Source organism: Centrocercus urophasianus, unplaced genomic scaffold (genome assembly GCF_019232065.1).
Source record: "Centrocercus urophasianus isolate 14NV4802_14NV808 unplaced genomic scaffold, USGS_Curo_1.0 seq_10, whole genome shotgun sequence".
Classification (NCBI taxonomy): domain Eukaryota; kingdom Metazoa; phylum Chordata; class Aves; order Galliformes; family Phasianidae; genus Centrocercus; species Centrocercus urophasianus.
In genome coordinates this window covers 27,078,837-27,087,002 of record NW_024884142.1, presented here as the reverse complement: position 1 = coordinate 27,087,002, position 8,166 = coordinate 27,078,837, and the positions used below count along the sequence as shown (strand labels likewise).

General features: G+C 41.5%; 1 protein-coding gene across 2 annotated transcripts in view; it reads right to left on the bottom strand.

Annotated features, from left to right (window-relative positions):
* The window catches only part of PRSS35 (serine protease 35), a 45,034-nt gene that overhangs the window by 11,695 nt on the left and 25,173 nt on the right, over positions 1-8,166 (bottom strand). Inside the window, exon 6 of one of the 2 annotated variants that reach the window (XR_006168415.1) lies at positions 3,255-7,900. The exons of the other annotated variant lie outside the window; for it this stretch is intronic. The gene's annotated coding sequence lies outside the window, so the exon portion shown is untranslated. Of the gene's footprint in view, positions 1-3,254; positions 7,901-8,166 lie in introns of those variants that run through there. 2 annotated transcript variants of the gene reach the window in all.

Here is an 8,166-nt window from a genome sequence, read left to right as displayed (position 1 = left end):
GGGGGAGGGGATGGAAAAAAGGGAAAGAAAAAAAAAAAAAAAGAGCAAGGGAGGAGGGAGGGGGAGGGCCGAGGGGAGCAGAGGCAGAGCCCCTCGGATGGGATGGGATGTGGGATGGGATGAAGGGACGGGACTCTGCCTGCGGGGCGGGGAGTGCATCGCCGCGGGGAGCCGGGGTGACCCGAGCAGAGCTGGGGCGGGAGCGGCTGCTGGGAGAGTAGGGGAAGGCGGGGACGGGAAGGGGAGGCGGCGGGGCCCCGAGCCGGGAGGGTGTCCTCCCCTGGGGCGCCTCGCTCCGCTCGGACCACTCTCCTCAGGGCGTCGGAGGCCGGGGAGAAACGTTCTTCTCCTTTTCTTGCTTCTCAGAATCACAGAATCGCAGGGGTTGGAAGGGACCTCAGGAGATGATCGAGTCCAACCTCCCTGCTAATCAAATACCCTACAACAGTTCATACATGTAGGCATCCAGACATGTCTTGAGTATCTCTGTAGAAGGAGACTCTACAACCTCTCTGAGCAAGCTGTTCCAGTGCTCCATCACCCTTACTGTAGCGAAGTTCTTCCATATGGGACTTCCTATGTACAAATTTTAGGCAGTTACTCCTCATCCTACCGCTATGCACCACCAAGAGAACCTGGCTTCATCCATTTGCCTCCTACCCGCCTTCACATATTTGTAAAATTGATCAGATTCCTCCTCAGTCTTCTTTTCACGAGGCTGAACAGACCCAGGTCCCTCTTTTTCTAACCTCTCTTTCTGCCTTCCCATGCCCTGGAGCAGAGAGCTCCCAGAACCTTGCTAGTTGTAGCCTTGTGTGGAATTGGAGCGCTGGAGCTTTGGTGACCCTTCCCCCACCACTCCCTTTGAGACCTTGGGCTGGGGTTTTCTGCTCCATATGTCCTGTCCCAGTGTGGGAACAGTGTGGGACTTCTGAAGAGATCAGGAGACCCAGCTGGTGTCCACAGCCCTCTGCCCTACAAGTACTCCTGAAGCATTCCGGCGCTATGTAGATATGCCACATGAAGAAACTCATTTATTAAGGAGTTTTGCAAGTGCTTGACTTGAGCCATTTCAATGAGCTCATCTGCTGAAAACAGCTCCTGCAAGATGATGGCCTGCTTGGTTTGCCAAAACCAGCAGGAAATTTGTGACATTGTTAGAGATCAAATTGAGATCTCCAGAGTGCTATTTAATGTCTCAAGGATAAGAATATCTTTCCTTTCAAAGACTTTAGTTTTGAAATTTGGTGTATCTATTATATGAATAGGATGGAAATAAACTATTGGCCGTTCTTCATGATGTTCATTTTCTTGCAGTTTTGCTTGTGTTGCTGTTTGCCTGTACAACTTCAAACCAAAGCATAATGGTAATTATTTATGCACCTGAGAAAATAAGCTGAACAAAGTCCATTTTACTAGACATGGAGAGATAGAAATCCACGTTACGAGGCAGTTATGTTTTGCTAGCAATTTCTTCAACATGAAGAACATGTGGATCAGTCCGAAGATTTTTAAACCAAAAGCATATGAAAGAGTATTAGTGCAGGGCAAGATCATACGGTATTCCTCTAGAGAACTTTCCCTACCACCAATATTTCAGTCTCAGCAATTTTCTGAGGAATATATCATTTCTATGCACTTAATAACCTTTACCTTCCCTTAAACCTATGTAGACTTTTAGTGTCCACAACTGGCTGTTGTGGCTAGTTCCAAAGGTCAGCAAAACCATATGCCAAACCTGTCTCTGTGTATTGTCAACCTCGCTACTGCTAGCTTGCTTACACTCACTTAGAGACACCCTTCATGTGTCACATCTAAATGTGCAGGTCTCCGTCATAGAGATTCTGTAGCCACTCTCTCACCTTGAAGGATTCTAGCTAAGTTAGCTGTTGTTTTATGTGAAAATAACTCATTTTTTTCCATTCTACTGCTGATGCACATGGACTAGAACATCATCTGAAGGATGATGGGGGCAAACACTTCTTGGTAGTGGCAAGTACAAAACGAGGAGCAACAGCCACGTGCATTGGGAAGCTGTGCTGTATTAACAGTTGCAGCCTGGGACGTTCAGCTTGGACATCAGAACCAAACCACCAAAAGGGTCATAGGATCACAGAATCTTTAGAGTTGGAAGGGACCTTTAAAGGTCATTTAGTCCAACTCCCTTGCAACAAACAGGGACATGCACAGCTAGATCAGGTATCCCAGGGCTTAATCCAGTCTTGCCTTTAAAGTCTCCAGGGATGGGGCATCAGCCACACCTCTGGGCAGCCCAGAGTCATGCAGCATTGGCACAAGGTGTGCAGAGAGGTTGTGGAATCACTGCCCTTTGTGGTTTTCAGCCTTCAGCTAGACAGAGCCAAAGACTTGATCCGGTGCTGGCAGTAGTCCTCTGTCAAGTGGCAGCCTGGTCCGGGTGACCTGCAGAGGTCCCTCTCAACCAATATTTCTATGATTCTTTACCTCAAGATGCAGCACAAAGGTGTTCTCTGTCCTGTCCTGTGCTGATTTCCCAGCATCTCCTAGTTTTGTGGCTGTGGGGTTTTTTTGTTTGTTTTTGTGGTTTTTTTTTTGACAGACGTCGAGCACTACACTGATGTTCTTGTGGAACTGCTTTCAAAACTCCATCACTCTCCCAAGAAGCACTGACCAGAGGACCTGCATTTTCATCTGTGAAGTAAGGACCGTTTTTTCCCATGTGAACCACTTCACATTTGTCTAAATGGAACTCCATCCACCATTCTATTGCACGGTCATTCCCCTTCACAAATTTTCCTGAAGTCCTTTGCTTTGTCTTTATTAACCTGTATAATTTGGAAGCCTCACCAGACTGTGTGATCCACAGATCCCTTTTCCAGATCATTTATGAACATGCAGAATAGCTCAGGGTGCAACAGGCTGTTACTGCTAAACTGTCACCTCTACAAAAATTAGTTACTTAGTACTATATTCTATTTCTTGTTTTTCAGAAAATTAGGCTAAGAGAGGTTTGTTTCATTATGTGAACTCAGGGTAACGGCACCAGTTTGCTCATGTCGTATCACCCCACTCTATCCTGCTTTCTCAATCTGCTGCAGGTTACTTAACCTTCTAAATTTTTCTTTTTATCTTGGAAAATTGGCTAATAGGATATTTCCTGATTTCACATTTCTGCCTCATCTCAGGTGACATTCACTGGAAGTTGTCAAGATAAATGAAAAGTCTAAAAATTGGGAAAAAATAAACTATTTTAATAAGTATAATCTCTATATATGTTTTCTATTTTTCTTCTTCATTTTTAACCAGGTTCTTGAACACTGTTTCATTACAATTATTTTATTTCTCACAATAGTAAGATTATACACTGTGGATTATTCTTAGTGCAAATTTAAAGATTCTGGAGGGAGAGAAAAAGTAATTATTGCATTAAAAAGTACCTCAAAATAACTAAAGATTGCAAAAAGACATCAAGAATTTGTATTTCATAGTAATGATTTTTTAGAAGCATGCTGTATAATATACATGGTAGGGCTGTACAAATATAATTGTTGGGAAAGTTCCAGCATGCTAATTTTATCCTTCAGAAGTAATTTTACCTCATTAGAAGACTAGTGAGCCCTTATGGTATTTTTACATGTCCCAAAAATAAGTTTGACATCATATACCAACTGAGAGACCTTCACATGGAACTAAGCTTTGAAAGTCTGATGCCTAAAATAAAAGAGGGAGGAAAAGTGAAAAGAAACTAAGTATTAACATAAACAATTTACTGTTTTCTATTGAAGTTTTTCCCTGTGGATCTATGGAGAAAATAAAGCAAGTTTTTACCATCAGATTTGAATGCACTCACAGAACTGTAATTAGTGGAAGGTAGATAATTCACAAAATGAGCTACAAAATGTTTCCAAATAAGATTCTCTTGTATGTATATATATATATATGTGTATATATTTTTTTTAATGGTTTTTTTTTTTTTTTTTTCATGTAGAAATCTGAGATAGGAGCCTCAGCTTTCCATGTGGGCAGCACACACAGGGTGTGGACGCACCGGCTGCACAGCCACTCCCGGAATGCAGTCTGGCCTTACAAGGCTGGACAAATGCATTCTGCTCCCAGACAGGTTTTGCATACATACAAGTAGTTTTGGATCATAGCAAGAAAATGTCAGTCTCAGGATCTTACCCTATGTAATGCATTACGCCTCAATAGAAAGACAAGCTTACCTACAAAGTACTCTTTTGCATAAGAGCAAAGAGGGGAGAGAGAACAGAGATGCATCTCAGGAAAACAAAACAAAAAGTTGATAGATGTCAAAAAAGAACAGAAATGCTTATAACCAAATTAAAAGCTCAGCGTGCAGTCCCTTGCCACATTCAATGTGCAGACAGTAAGTCAGCTTTACTCTCTTCTTTCATTCCGTCCCCTCACTGCTCGTGTGCAGATGTGTACCTCATTCCAAAGCAAACAATTACTTGGGGAGTGCAGGTAAGCCCATTTGGTCTCCCTTTAATTCTCAAGCTCATCTCAATACTCTTCTAGTTCAGCAGATAGCATATATTTCACTTCCTTTTTACTTTCCCTTCCCCAAGAAGACTAATTTTATGAGCTTTGACACTTTTGCAGTCCCCAAACATTACACTCGCGATATCTCATTGGCTCATGATGAATGGTTGTGAGATAATTCCTACTGCTTTCAGAACAAAGGGATGTGAAATACAATAGATCTTTCTTACTGGATCAAGAATGGTCTCCATGGCAGTGTCTCTTCTGTAGCAGCTTGTTGCCACAGAAGCCCTTTTGTTATGTGGACCAGTTGGGCTTGGTTATTGTGCTGCTCAGAGGTTCCTGTGACACAGTGCTGACCGGTTAGACTAAGACGTTGAATGAAACAGACCTCTGTTAGAGACCCTGGCACTGAGGACTTGGAAAATACGCAATAACTGCAATAAATCACATCATTTTTCAAGAGTACACACAGCGAGGATAAAGAAGCATCACTGGCTCAGGAGGATTCTGCATAGACCGATGGACTATCACAGTGCATGCTGTGAGGCTGTTATTAAATTTAAATTGGGTATAGGTGTACAAGGGAGTATGGTGCCAGAACAAGGACATTAGCAATGAATGCAGCGTCATCAACAGAAGAACTTACAGATGAAAAAGAAATAAGTGCGTTATGGAACATAGGGCATCTGTATGAGACTTGATTTTCACCATGTGAGTATATGAAATAAGAGGTCAGGAGGAAAAGAAAAGAACAAAAAAAAAAATAACCCTACCATTTTGAGGTAGTACAAACAACAAAAAAAGATCCCATTTCTGAGTTAAAACCGTGTCAGACTTGTGGTCAAATCAAGAGGGTGCTTTCTTCAGTGAAGCAGAAAGAAGAAAAAAATGTGGAGATGTAGAAGAGTATGACCCACAGGAAGGAGACTCTGAATTGAAGGCCCAACCCCCAAGGGCTAAGTCCTGCCTTCCCTGGTTTTCACTCCCCCTACATCTGCAGCTAAAGAGAAAGCAGTACTAACTTGTTGCTCTGAGATTCTTACGGTTATAGAAAAGCACAGTTGGCTGTTCAGTCATCAGTGCTAAAACAGCAATGCTTAAAATTCTTACCTGATAAGAATCATGGAGATTAAATACATACATAGAGTGATCACTTTCCTTGTGGAAAATTTGCACAAGGAGAGGTATTTCTGGAGAACTGTCAGATGGCAAATATTTTATCCACCCAATATGTTGGCAAGTTGCCGGTTGGCACTATTAGGGGGTGAAAAATTCTAAAAACTAACTGAAGAAAAATCAAGCAAGTATTTTTGGGAGCATACTACTTTGAAGCAAATGGTTTCCTCCAATTGACACTCCCACTACACTGGAAAATAGAGTGAACCGTAGATGGTAAACAGAGTACAGTAATATCCGTAAGTGACATTTTGATGTGAGGAGAAAAGAAGTGAATGTCCAGAGTTTGAGAAGCTTTGGAAAAACACCTGACTTTGCCTGGCTAAAGCTGAATATTCATTCTCTCCCCAGGCCTCTAGATTACTATAATGGAAACAGCACACTGCAGTGGAAAATTAATAGAGTGATGGTGACATGTTAGATAAACTAAGATTTTTAGCTACCATCAGCGTAGTTGACACAACTGATGAGAAAGGGATTCTAGGGAAATTAAAACTATTGAGGGACATTGTGCCTAGTATCAATATTTAAACTGGAAGGAGGTCTTTGGGAGGGAGACACACGTCTTAAAAGCTTGAGAACTCATAAGAACTAACAAAAACATGTTACCTGAGAAAATTTGGCATTTGGCATAAAACTGAGTGCCTGTGGTAATGAAGCACTCTTCTTCTGGAAGCCCAGTCAAATGAGGAAAAGAAGCATTAACAGAAATTAAGTTTTGGAGAGCTCAAAAAGAGAAATCAAACAAACAACAACAAAAAATATAGATGTTGGCCATATCCATTGGTAATAAGAAATAAAGTATTCTCTTATGTGAGGCCACTTTTGACTGAAGGTGACCATAAACTATTTACTACTATCACAAAGATGCCCAGGAGAGTACAAGATTAGTTTTTCAGCTACCACTGCATACACTGGATAAAAAAATAGGGAAAAAAAAAAACAAAACAGCATGCTTTAAAGAATCATTGATTTAACTGCATTCCAGAACAGCATTGCATCAAAAGGCAGATCTGACTGTTTATTCTTAGTAAGCTGTGTGTATGAAGAAAGAGTTGAAGAAAACCTGGTGATGCCCTTTTCAAATTCCATTCACAATCCTAAAATAGCTGGATGTTTCTGCTAAAATTGTTAACAGCCTAATAGCTAATAATGTTGAATTTTATAGGGTTTCATTTTAGACTTTAAGCTGAATATTCAGCCGAAATGAACCTAGTCGTTTTATACCTCTCAGAGTTGTAATTACTATCTTCTGCCTAGGAAAACAACACTGGAGTAATTGCCAAAATCCATGGTGAACACAGCATCAGATTTGCCAAGAATGCCTTGTTGCTGTCCAGAGCGTGTTAGGAGAAGATTATCTTTGGGTCTCTGCAGCTGGCAGGAGAAAATGAGGGCCAAACAACATCCAGGACATATTTTTAATGCTTCAATGTTCTGCTTCACATTCCACATAGATCTCTCCTGTGTCGTCTGTTCATATATTCTCACTCACCTCTGCAGAGCTGGTCAGGACACAGGCTATTAAGTGAGGGGAAGCACAGCTGCAGCTAACGTAATAGGGAATCTTTTCTGGGGGCGTTACTGAAGTACATAAATGCTCATTACTACCCTTCATGGCTCTAAAATCTCTACATATTTCTAATAGTTTTAATGTTTTCTGTAGGCTTTCAGCTTGCAGCTGGAATCATTTCCACATGCCAACAGCTCAGTGAAAAAAAAAGAGAAGGGAGGCAGAAAGGCTTTGCCCTGAGCAGAGTCCCCTTTGCACTTTCTCAGTGTCAACTTCTGCAGCAGCATTTGCACAGAATCCCATTTCCTGTCAGTCCTTGTGACCTTGCTATTGCTCTAAGGATTTCCAAAGGTCCAGTGTCATTCCCAAGATGTTACAGGCAGAAGTGTCCTCAAAGAAAACCCACAGTAAATATGAATAGATACTGAGGGATGGCTTAGCTTATATTCTAGGTATTGTGCTTTTTTTTTTCAAAGCCTGACCTAAAGTTCACATTTTTCTTAGTCAAGAGGTCTTTTCAGACTGTCCTGCAACTCGCCTTCTTTCACTGCCACTTGTTACCCTTCCAGGCTCAGGCAAGGTGCATCCTTATTCAGTCAGAGGGACTGGCTGGTGCCTTTCTCAGAACAGTAGCACCTTGACTGAGGAAAGTCAGAAGGGGCAAGATTCAGCATGCATTTTTTTCTCTTGAGGCAGGCTAAGAACTAGCAAAATATGTTAATGGACCTGAAAAGAAAGTAGAAATTAGAAAATATGTTATTGTTACATTTTTCCAAAGCTGTTTGAGAAAAAATAAGGGGATGAGTCTTAGAAAAACAGAAGCTGCTAACCATGGTGTGAGCTGAATATCTTAGAATATTCTGTTTGTTTATTTCTGCATTAAAACTCTCTAGCATGCTGTCAAGTTATAACGCTTGTAGCAAAACATGCAGTGAAAGCAGAGCATAGAGGATTGCTAATGATAGCTGCAAGCTGTTTATATCAGACCAGTG